Here is a 9449-nt window from a genome sequence, read left to right as displayed (position 1 = left end):
AATAGATGTGTAAAGAGTTGATTAATAAATAAAAAAATCTTTTCAAAAAAAAAAATAAATTAATTAAATAAAATAAAATAAAAGCAAGCGGAAGATTTGAGGAAAATGGGTAACTTATATATTATATTATACAAGGCAGTGTTCAAAAGAAAGAAAAGAAAAAGAGATATGACCAGCAGCAGGAAGGGGACGCCACATATAAAATGCAATTGGAATATTCGTTGATGCCCATCCCAGATAGAAGTGCTTTTTCTTCCCATCTCTTGTAGCTTTTCGTTTGTTTTGTATTGGTATATTCTTGAGCTGCTGAAAATTCGAAGCGTAATATATCCACAAGCAACCTTAGATTTACTTGGTCAATGATTTAGGCAAAAATTACAGGGTAGGTAACTTGGGACAGAAATAATCACATTTGAAGGAGAAAAATGTTCTGAAATAATTGAGCCGGTTGAAATTGTGATTATGAAAAAACTACCATTGATTTAAAAAAAAAAAAAATTGTTATTACAAAGACTGTTATGAACCTTCCCTTGTTAAGCTGAGGTTAGATTTTTACAGCTTTTGGATTAGATTGTTGTAAACAAATTGGATTAAACCAATTGAGGAGTGTAGACAGAAATCACAGAATACCCTTTAACCCAGCCCCTAACCTCTTAAGATAAAATATCAAGTCGACTATGAAAGCAACATGATACCAAAGAGCCAGAGATAGAGACACTCCAATCGAAATGAAATTGAAAACAAAATGAAATCTAAAGTCCTGTAGAAGGCTTTTTGCAGAAGTTGAAATATAGGGAGAGAAGCACACCCTAAACTAGAAGACGTACTTTTTCCCCACTAAATGAAGAAACACAAAAATATCAGCATCGAAGAAGAAACACCTTGGTGCATTATAAAGGTCATCATTCTTAGCGGATTACAGGCAATGATCTCATATTAGACATTTCTGTTAAGTTTGGCATAAATCTTTCCAATGCATATTGCAGTGATCCGCTTCAATCTTCAAACTACTTGGTAATCAATCTCCGGCTGCATGAATTCTTGCAATTATTCAACAGGTGAGGTTTGGAAAGGCCTTAAAAGCGTTGGAGATGTAACATTTTACTTGAGATCACAGACTTTCAAGATCCTTAGGAATTGCATCATGAGTTAAATTGCAGCCAGGAAACAGTAATGCTCTCAAGGAAGCCAGAGGAGAATATTTGCAACTATTTTCAAGGCTAAGTAGAGAAAAGTTTCAGGTTCTTCAATCTTCCTATGGAGGCTGGCAATGCTGTTATGGCTATTTCATTTAAAAGAAGAGTTGTCAACCGTCTTCCCAATGCCGGTATCCAATCTCTCAAATTTCAAACAGCCAGAAAGAACAAGCCTTTCAATAGCTCTCAACTCATAGAAACTCCTTGGAAGATCCTTCAGCCTTATGCAGTATTTGAGATTTACCAAGGCAAGGTTTTTAAGATCTCCAATGAACTGGTGAATTTCACACAAAGAGTCTTTCAGGATCAGATACGTACGTACTGAAGATTTGGGAGTTTTGAAAAGTCTGGTGATTGTTTTAGGTCATGCGAATGACTGATAATAACAAACTTTAACTGGATGGAGGATGAAGAAGTCCATCCATAATATAAACCCTTCAAAGAAAAAACACATCGGCCATATTTGATGATTTATCTGTTCAATAAACACGTTTACAAACCAGCCATTAAATTGAAGAAAATATTATTCTAATCAATATTATGATAGCAAAAAGGTGTTGCTACTGATTCAGTGATTCTTGTACAATCAATAGACATGAGTCGGTGAACTGTTAGAACTACAAGAGCTGTAATGATGACAGATCAGCAGCTGCGGAGAAAAAAAGTAGTTAAAAATGTGCATACCACCATATCCTCCTACTGCCTTAACATATCTGCTCTTCTTGTCAGACAAATCGGGTCTTGTGTATCTATATTACAAATTCAGAGTAAAAGCAGCTGCTCTCTGGTGCTCTAGTTTTGAATCAGCATCAAAACTCACATTTGTGAGAAAAGATCTACCGCCCAAGTTTCTACTTCAACTTATCCACAACAAGGACAGGGGTTAGTCATATCCAAAAAATAGCAAATCACTGGCTTTGGGTGTGTTCGATTTCATTTCAGTGACAGGAAACTTCGTCTTCAGGTTGCTTTCGCCACATAATGCAACTACATGGGTCACTGATGAATCCACTTCGGTTGAACATATGGCTCCCAGCTGCTCCGCCATCTTCCACAGGTGATGATAAGTATCAGCCTGGACTTTTGAAGGAATTATACGGCTGAAAACAACTTTGCACCCCTTCAAGACTTCCTTCCTAACAGTTTTCAGAACATACAAGAATACCGATATCCTATTAATATCATTGTCAGAACTGAAAGTAGTAGAGGCAAAGCTCTCCAATAATATATATATCAAACATAAGAAAGAAAGGAAAGAGGTGAAGTTTTAGTCAACGCAATATTCACCTGCCTTACGTCTCTATCTATAAGATTGCCTCCCAATTCCTACAAGATAGTTCACCAACAATGGATTAGTACCCAACAACACCACATACTTTAATCAATAGAGACAGCAAGATGTACTTACATAGAAGAAAAACTTGTGGATTCGCTTAAGAAGGTCAAGAACATTTGCAAGAGCTCCTTCAGGCTCACTCTCATCACTCTTCAACTCTGAAAGAGACTCACCAGTGAACCCAAATTGGGCACAACTAGATCTAAAGAAATGATATCTTTCCGTCAAAATTAGATTGTCCTTGTGCCTTATCCATGCCTACAATAACAGATAGCAACATCGAGAACCTATCAGAAGATTAACAAATTCACACATCATTAAAATGATAGCTAGTGTATCCAAAACATAATTTACTTGTATTAAATTTGTTTTAACATATTCTATCATACTGCTCGAGAAAGAATTGTTTAATATAAAACATGCAGAGATCATTAATTTGTGACTCTATCAAAACATAAAATCTATAATAAAAAGTTCATTTTCTGAACTTTTCTTTTTAAAAAATATATATTGTTATAACATTAAGCAGTTAAGCTAGTTCAATGAGAGGTAATATAACTAGCTGGGCAACCCATGGGTGGAAGATGCTATTATGACAATTTCAAACAAAGTTCTTCAAGGGAAATTCTGTTTAAACCACAAAAATTGGCTCCCCTTTAACAAGGTTAACTGGATATGAATGCACTTTAAAATTTCCAGTATTAACAAGTAAAAACTTGCATTTTCTGTATCATCCAGTATCAAAACAGCACTTTCTTGCCCAACCACAATATCTAGACCCTTTGGATGTTTTTGGGTACCATTATCATGTGATATCACCCTATCACCAAAGTACTCTTTTTTGGGATCAAGCAACTTGGCCATTTCCAATGCATAGGCTCAATCACCCATAGTGTATACATACATTTCAAACATTTCACTGGCTTCCTTCAAAAATGTCCTAACGAAGGGCCTTAACTTGGTCGTCACATACATAAAGTCCAGTCTGAAAAGGCTGCCTTTCAACTCATCTGAAAGTATCATATTGCAAGCAAAATCAAAAGATTCTAGTCAATAATCCTTAGGGTAAATTTACAAGCATGCACCCAAGCAACCAAGAAATGTGTAAAAATGAAGCACTAAAGATGGTACACAAGAAGAAAAACTTCAAAAGACTACATAAAATACCTGGCAGCGAATCTGGTGGCCTCATCAAATATTCTTCTTCTGCCGTCATATGATTCAGCTGGGTGGAATTTAGCAGTGTATGATCAAGATCCAGTACCAAATAAAGTTTCTTATTATTTAGCGATTTCTTAATGTCTGTGTTGCATAACCGGTCGATTTCATCATTATTAAGTCTCAATCCCTGCACAAGAAAATGTAGCACACTGTATCACTTCCAATATCTAATAATGCAAAATAAAGCTACAATATATGGAAATGGATACATGCTGGATAGGTATATTTTCTATAGTAAATTTATAATTGCATCAGGCGATTAGTAAACGAATAACAACTTAACAAGTCAGACCTGACTAGGACAAATAATGAATGCATGCAATGGTTATGATTGTTTCCAAACAGTAAATTTATTTTTTGCATGAGGGCTTCAGTAAATCATGAATCACAGGAGACAGCTAATGTGAAAGAATAGTGCCGTACAAACTAAATTATGGAAAACCATATGCATGTATACTTCTAGTAAACCAAACCACTCAAACATTTCGAATTTCAACTGGTCATCCAGGCAATACCCTGTGTATGTACCCAAATGTCACACCGGACTGCTCAATCAACCTCTAGCCACAAAGAAAACACATATCTCCAAATGACCCAGGATGTGCACACATATCCTCCGTTGCAGATGCTTCTGCACATAATTGCAAGAAGAGTTCAAAAATAGGACAAGAGTAGCTATATTCTTTGAGGTTGAGAAAAAATCATATTTGAAGCAATTTAACACTCGGATGTTTATTAGTTATAATATCCAGTGTTCAAAGCAATGAAAACTTGATGGTTATTAGACATGTACTCTCTACTCTCTAGCCTTCTCAGCTACACACACACAAGCAAACACACTCATTTTTGTGGGGGTTGAATCGCATAGTAATACCTGAATACATGGTACATTCACTTTTCCCAAATAATCTGCTTGTCTCTTAGAGAGAAAAAAAATACTAGTGGAAAAGTTTCCCAATGGAAAAAACTTTTATGTTTTCTTAAACAGGAAAGACATTTCCTCCGGAACACTTTTGCCAGAAAATAAGCATTTCCTTAGTTTTTCTTCTTCTTCTTCTTCTTCTTCTGACATTGTTATGAAATACCATAAAACTTTTTCATCATCATAACTGAAGCATAAAAATGTTCTACAGTGTAAATTTGAAAAATCTACCAAACAACGTTTTTCATCAAAACAAACAAGGTCAACAGCAAAGCAGTTCATCAAGTCTTTAGACAAACAACCAATAAACTTGATTCATATTTGAACATCTGTTATACATCTATATATATATAGCCAACAATAACTGCACTCAACTTTTCAGCTTTCACCAATTTTTAATATACAGGAAAATAGACCAATAGGTAGATAAACATAACAAAAATGAGAGAATAGGAGCACTGTAGTAAGCCTTTGAACAAAAGCGCCCTCACCAACTAAGTTGGTCTTATGTATGCGTCATCTGAGACAGTTCAGAACACTTTGTACAGTATCAAGAAGTCCTCTTCCAGTGTTTGGGGTTATAAAACAAAAACACAACAGAATCCAAAAGATATCAATATGTTACCTGACTTTTGTTCTGGACGTCCTTGTGAAATCGACCCATTAGTTTCCTCTACGCTTTCCAAATTATCTCCTTTGCGCCTTTTTATCCTGTAATGCAAGTCACAAATCATATCTAAACCGCTTCAAATACAACTTTGACTTTTAGTTTTACACAAATTGTAGTATCTAATAGACTCTCCTACTGCATTAAACACGAGACAAAGAAAATCTCCACACCTGCTCTCAGTTTCAACATCACTGCCATCATCATCACCATCAGCTTCTTTATCTTCTTCATCTTCATCCCCTGTTGATGACTCCAAAGAACCGGACTGTAGTTCTCTCTCAAGCAACCCAGCAAAGTCATCAATGCTAGAAGAGTGTACTGGAGACTCGGCCAGACTCATCTAAATTGTACAGGGAATCGAATACTTTAACAAATGTTCACCTCAAAGTCAACGTAAATAGAAGATACACATAAAGTACCTCAAAAAAACACCCCACAGAAAAAGGATCAAGATTTCTACTATATTTAACCCCTCAAAACAGGAGGACATAACTTCTCAACACTTACGGCTGCAAAAATACCAATATTTCTACTCGTAGAAAATAGGAACAATAAAGAATGTAGAAAGGTAGCAACTTATATGCTTTCACAGCTGATCAATGCATTATTGCACAATGCTCAAAGTGCAACTAGATCATGAACAACCAATTGGTACCAGACAAAGACCTAACAAGTGATAAGAAGCTAGCAATTCAATTAATACTACGAGAATGAAAGAAGCGTAGAAATCGATTTGGGTGAAAGAAAGCAGTAAAGCGCGAAGGAAATCAAGAAGCCTAGCATTTATTTTATGATTTATGTTGCATTTATTTTAGGACACAATTAAATTTAAACAGAGTACAGATCTCAAATCAAATCTTAATGTCTCAACATACAGCCTGTTATTATCTAATTATTACAAAACTAATGCTTTATAAGACACGCTTATTCCAGAACTAATACTCCCCAGATCTATGCCTGAATTTCTATTTCATAATTGAAGCTGCATCAAAAACACACTTATAGTTATATATAAGTATACAATACAGGTTGTTCTTATATAGGTATAACAATGGTTTTGATAGGGAGGTGATATAAGCAGAGGCTAATTCTCAACTAATAACTGGTTCAAATTGTAGGAAGGCTATTTTAAAGTTCAGGGCTTCAAAAGAAATACTCTTCCAAAAACTTGAAAAACGTGATGCTCCTACTAGGCTAAACAACACATAAGATCAAAAAATAAGAGTTTAATTGAAAATGATCATGGAAGTTACTAATAGGAAAGAGCTGAAGAGTAGGAGATCATTGGGTTTTGGGAAAAACTTGGCATGCATTCTACCCAATCCCTCATACCTATAACTTGCTCGAACAAAACAGGAAGAATAACAAGAAGAAAATGACTTGTATTGGATCTGCCTGGAATCAATTTCCTCTCGGTGCAACAAATTTCGCTGAATAAATTCACAGAATTCCCAAATCTAAAATTCGAATCAAATGTACACTTGAACACTAGAAAAAGTTACAAAATTTGCTGGAAATTGAAAAACTCTGTTACATGGAAGAAGCCACTCACCTATTTATAAGATGAAAAATCAAACCCACAAATGAAACAATCTATTGTTGATATTCCCAAATCAAAAGCACACAATGAAAACCTAATTAATCGGCAAAAAGAAATTAAAATTGAAATCTCAAAAACAAAATGTACCAGGAGAACCATGATTGATGAACTACCCCCATGAATGGCGTGGTGATTATTAGTCACCGTTTGAGCAGACTGAAATTTGAGATATCACAAAGAGAAATGGATGAGAGTGTAATTTTTCAAAGAGACGCTGAGCTGGCATTTTGAGAGTTTCATTTACTTTGTTCCGCTACAGTAGGATAACTGGATAAGCCGCTTCCCATAAGTTACTCCTCATCAAGCTTCTAAAAAACGCTAAGCGCCAGTCGGGCGGTGACCCGAGAACTAACGCGTAGGGGCCTAGACAGAGACTAGGCAGTTTTTTTTAAAAAAAAATTTAAATTATTTTTATGACATATAATAATATAAATAACAATATTTAAAGTCTAAAAATTAATTATAAATATAAAAATAGTCAAAATATAGAATAAATTAGGATTTACGACCGCCTAGTATCGCCTAGGCTCCTCCTAGAACCGCCTAGCCCCCTTAGGCTATGTTTGGTATGGCTGGACTTTTCAGAAAAGCTGGCTTCTGCTTATTTCTGAGAATAAGTGGCTGAAAAGCAAAGCTGCTGAGTGTTTAATAAACTGGCTTTTTATAAGAGCTGTCAGTGGCAGCAGCAGTGGCAAAGTGTTTGGTAAATCAAACTGGCTTGTGCTTTTTGTTTGTGGAATGACCAAATTGGACATGAGAGATTATTTTGCTTTGATTGTTTGGTAATACAAAGTTCTTCAAATGCTCTTGTTATTATTTTTAATCTTTATTATGTCCTTATTACTTTTTGTTAACTTTCAATTTTTATAAATCATGGTGACCATATATGATTAATATTGGACAATTTTAAAAATAACTTATACAAATATATTAGTAACATTAATAACAATTAGTTTTTGGTTCGCATTAAGTAAGCAAATATGTTACAAATATAAAGAGCCTAAACAAATTAGCAAACAAACCAACTTCAAAAATTTTGTCATCCAACCAAATCAAGTGCAAAGAGAAGTCACCAGAGAACAACCAAACAACCATATCAAAAAATGCAAATTAGTTCTCTTTGATCAAATGGACTAATGAAACAATAGGATCTGCTTGAATCTAATCAAGTATCTGTACAAAACTTTGGTATTTCAAAATCCATATCAATAATTCAAGAATGATGAATAACATCCTTTCTGAGGTTTTCCAGATCGGTGTCTTTGGATCTTGAACAAGATGGCACAAAACAGTGGTATGTTTGAAGGTTGTCTGAAAACATCACCATGAAGGTATCTCCAACCAACTTCCTTGTCTTCTTCTTCATCACAATTTGAGCACCTACGAGAAATATGCTTACGGTTAGGCTGACCCAGCTATTTAAAAATAAAAATAAAATAAATATATGCAGTTGAAAGATCATAAACAACCTTGAGTTCATTAACAAAAGTAACATATAGACATAGACGGTATTGCCTTAATTCCATGCATTCTCCTAATTAAACTAGACAAGCTGATAAGATCAATAGGAGCTAGCTGGGTCTGTTAGCCATGATCGATCAACATTTTTATTTTTCATTTTTTTTTTGTGAACCATGAACATAACATGATTGCTCCACTGAAACCATTCCAAAAGATTCAAAGAAGCTAGATGATAATATATAATTTTCATACATGGTACTGTGGAATGTACGCTGTAGTGTACTGTTGCAATTTTTTCATCATGCAGATACATAACGTCTGCTGCCTCTTGTAACCAGAGATGCCTATTAATTGGCTAAAGCATTAAACTCTCTCTCTCTCTCTCTCTCTCTCTCTCTCTCTCCATGTACTTCTAAGCTATAAGTATGGGTAGCTTAAAAGTGTATATATATATCCTTCTAAGCTATGAGGATAGCTAGCCCTGCACTACTTTTTAGCAGTTACACTATAACAAACACAAATTGTTCATATTTCAATTTCTTGACCTTTTTGTTCAAACAGAAATTGTTCATATTTCAATTTCAATTCCTTTTTGTACATATTTCAATTTCAATTGTTCACATTCATTTCAAATTCTTACACTCAAAAGCATCAATAAAATGCAAACCCTATCAGAAGCAATCAAACCCGAGGTGCAAGATTATAATGTATCATACACGAAAACCACATCAACTTGCATACCAAAAGCTTGAATACTAAATACAAGAGCTTGAATACCAAAACCATAGAAGAGGAATTAAACCCATCAAACAAAATCACAAGCACATGAAGTCTGAAAAACAAATTCAACCAAATCATACGTTTTGTTGCCCAGAAATCAAACCCAAGTTTGTAAATCACACACATAATCTTGAAATTGAAATGAATACTAGAACCCAAACAGGTTTTTGAAATTTTATTCAACCAAGCTCAAAGAAAAATTGACTTGGGAGATCGAAAATCAAGAGAGACAAACTAGCTTTTTCTCACTAGGATGCGTTCTG

The 9449-nt window shown here is 34.8% G+C and overlaps 1 pseudogene; it reads right to left on the bottom strand.

The window, feature by feature from the left end:
* Positions 1-1702: 1702 nt before the first annotated feature.
* On the bottom strand, positions 1703-7185 carry LOC112175879 (annotated as a pseudogene).
* Positions 7186-9449: the final 2264 nt, after the last annotated feature.

Source organism: Rosa chinensis, chromosome 7 (genome assembly GCF_002994745.2).
Source record: "Rosa chinensis cultivar Old Blush chromosome 7, RchiOBHm-V2, whole genome shotgun sequence".
NCBI lineage: Eukaryota > Viridiplantae > Streptophyta > Magnoliopsida > Rosales > Rosaceae > Rosa > Rosa chinensis.
The sequence above is the reverse complement of the archived record's forward strand: the minus strand, read 5'-3'. Positions and strand labels throughout refer to the sequence as shown.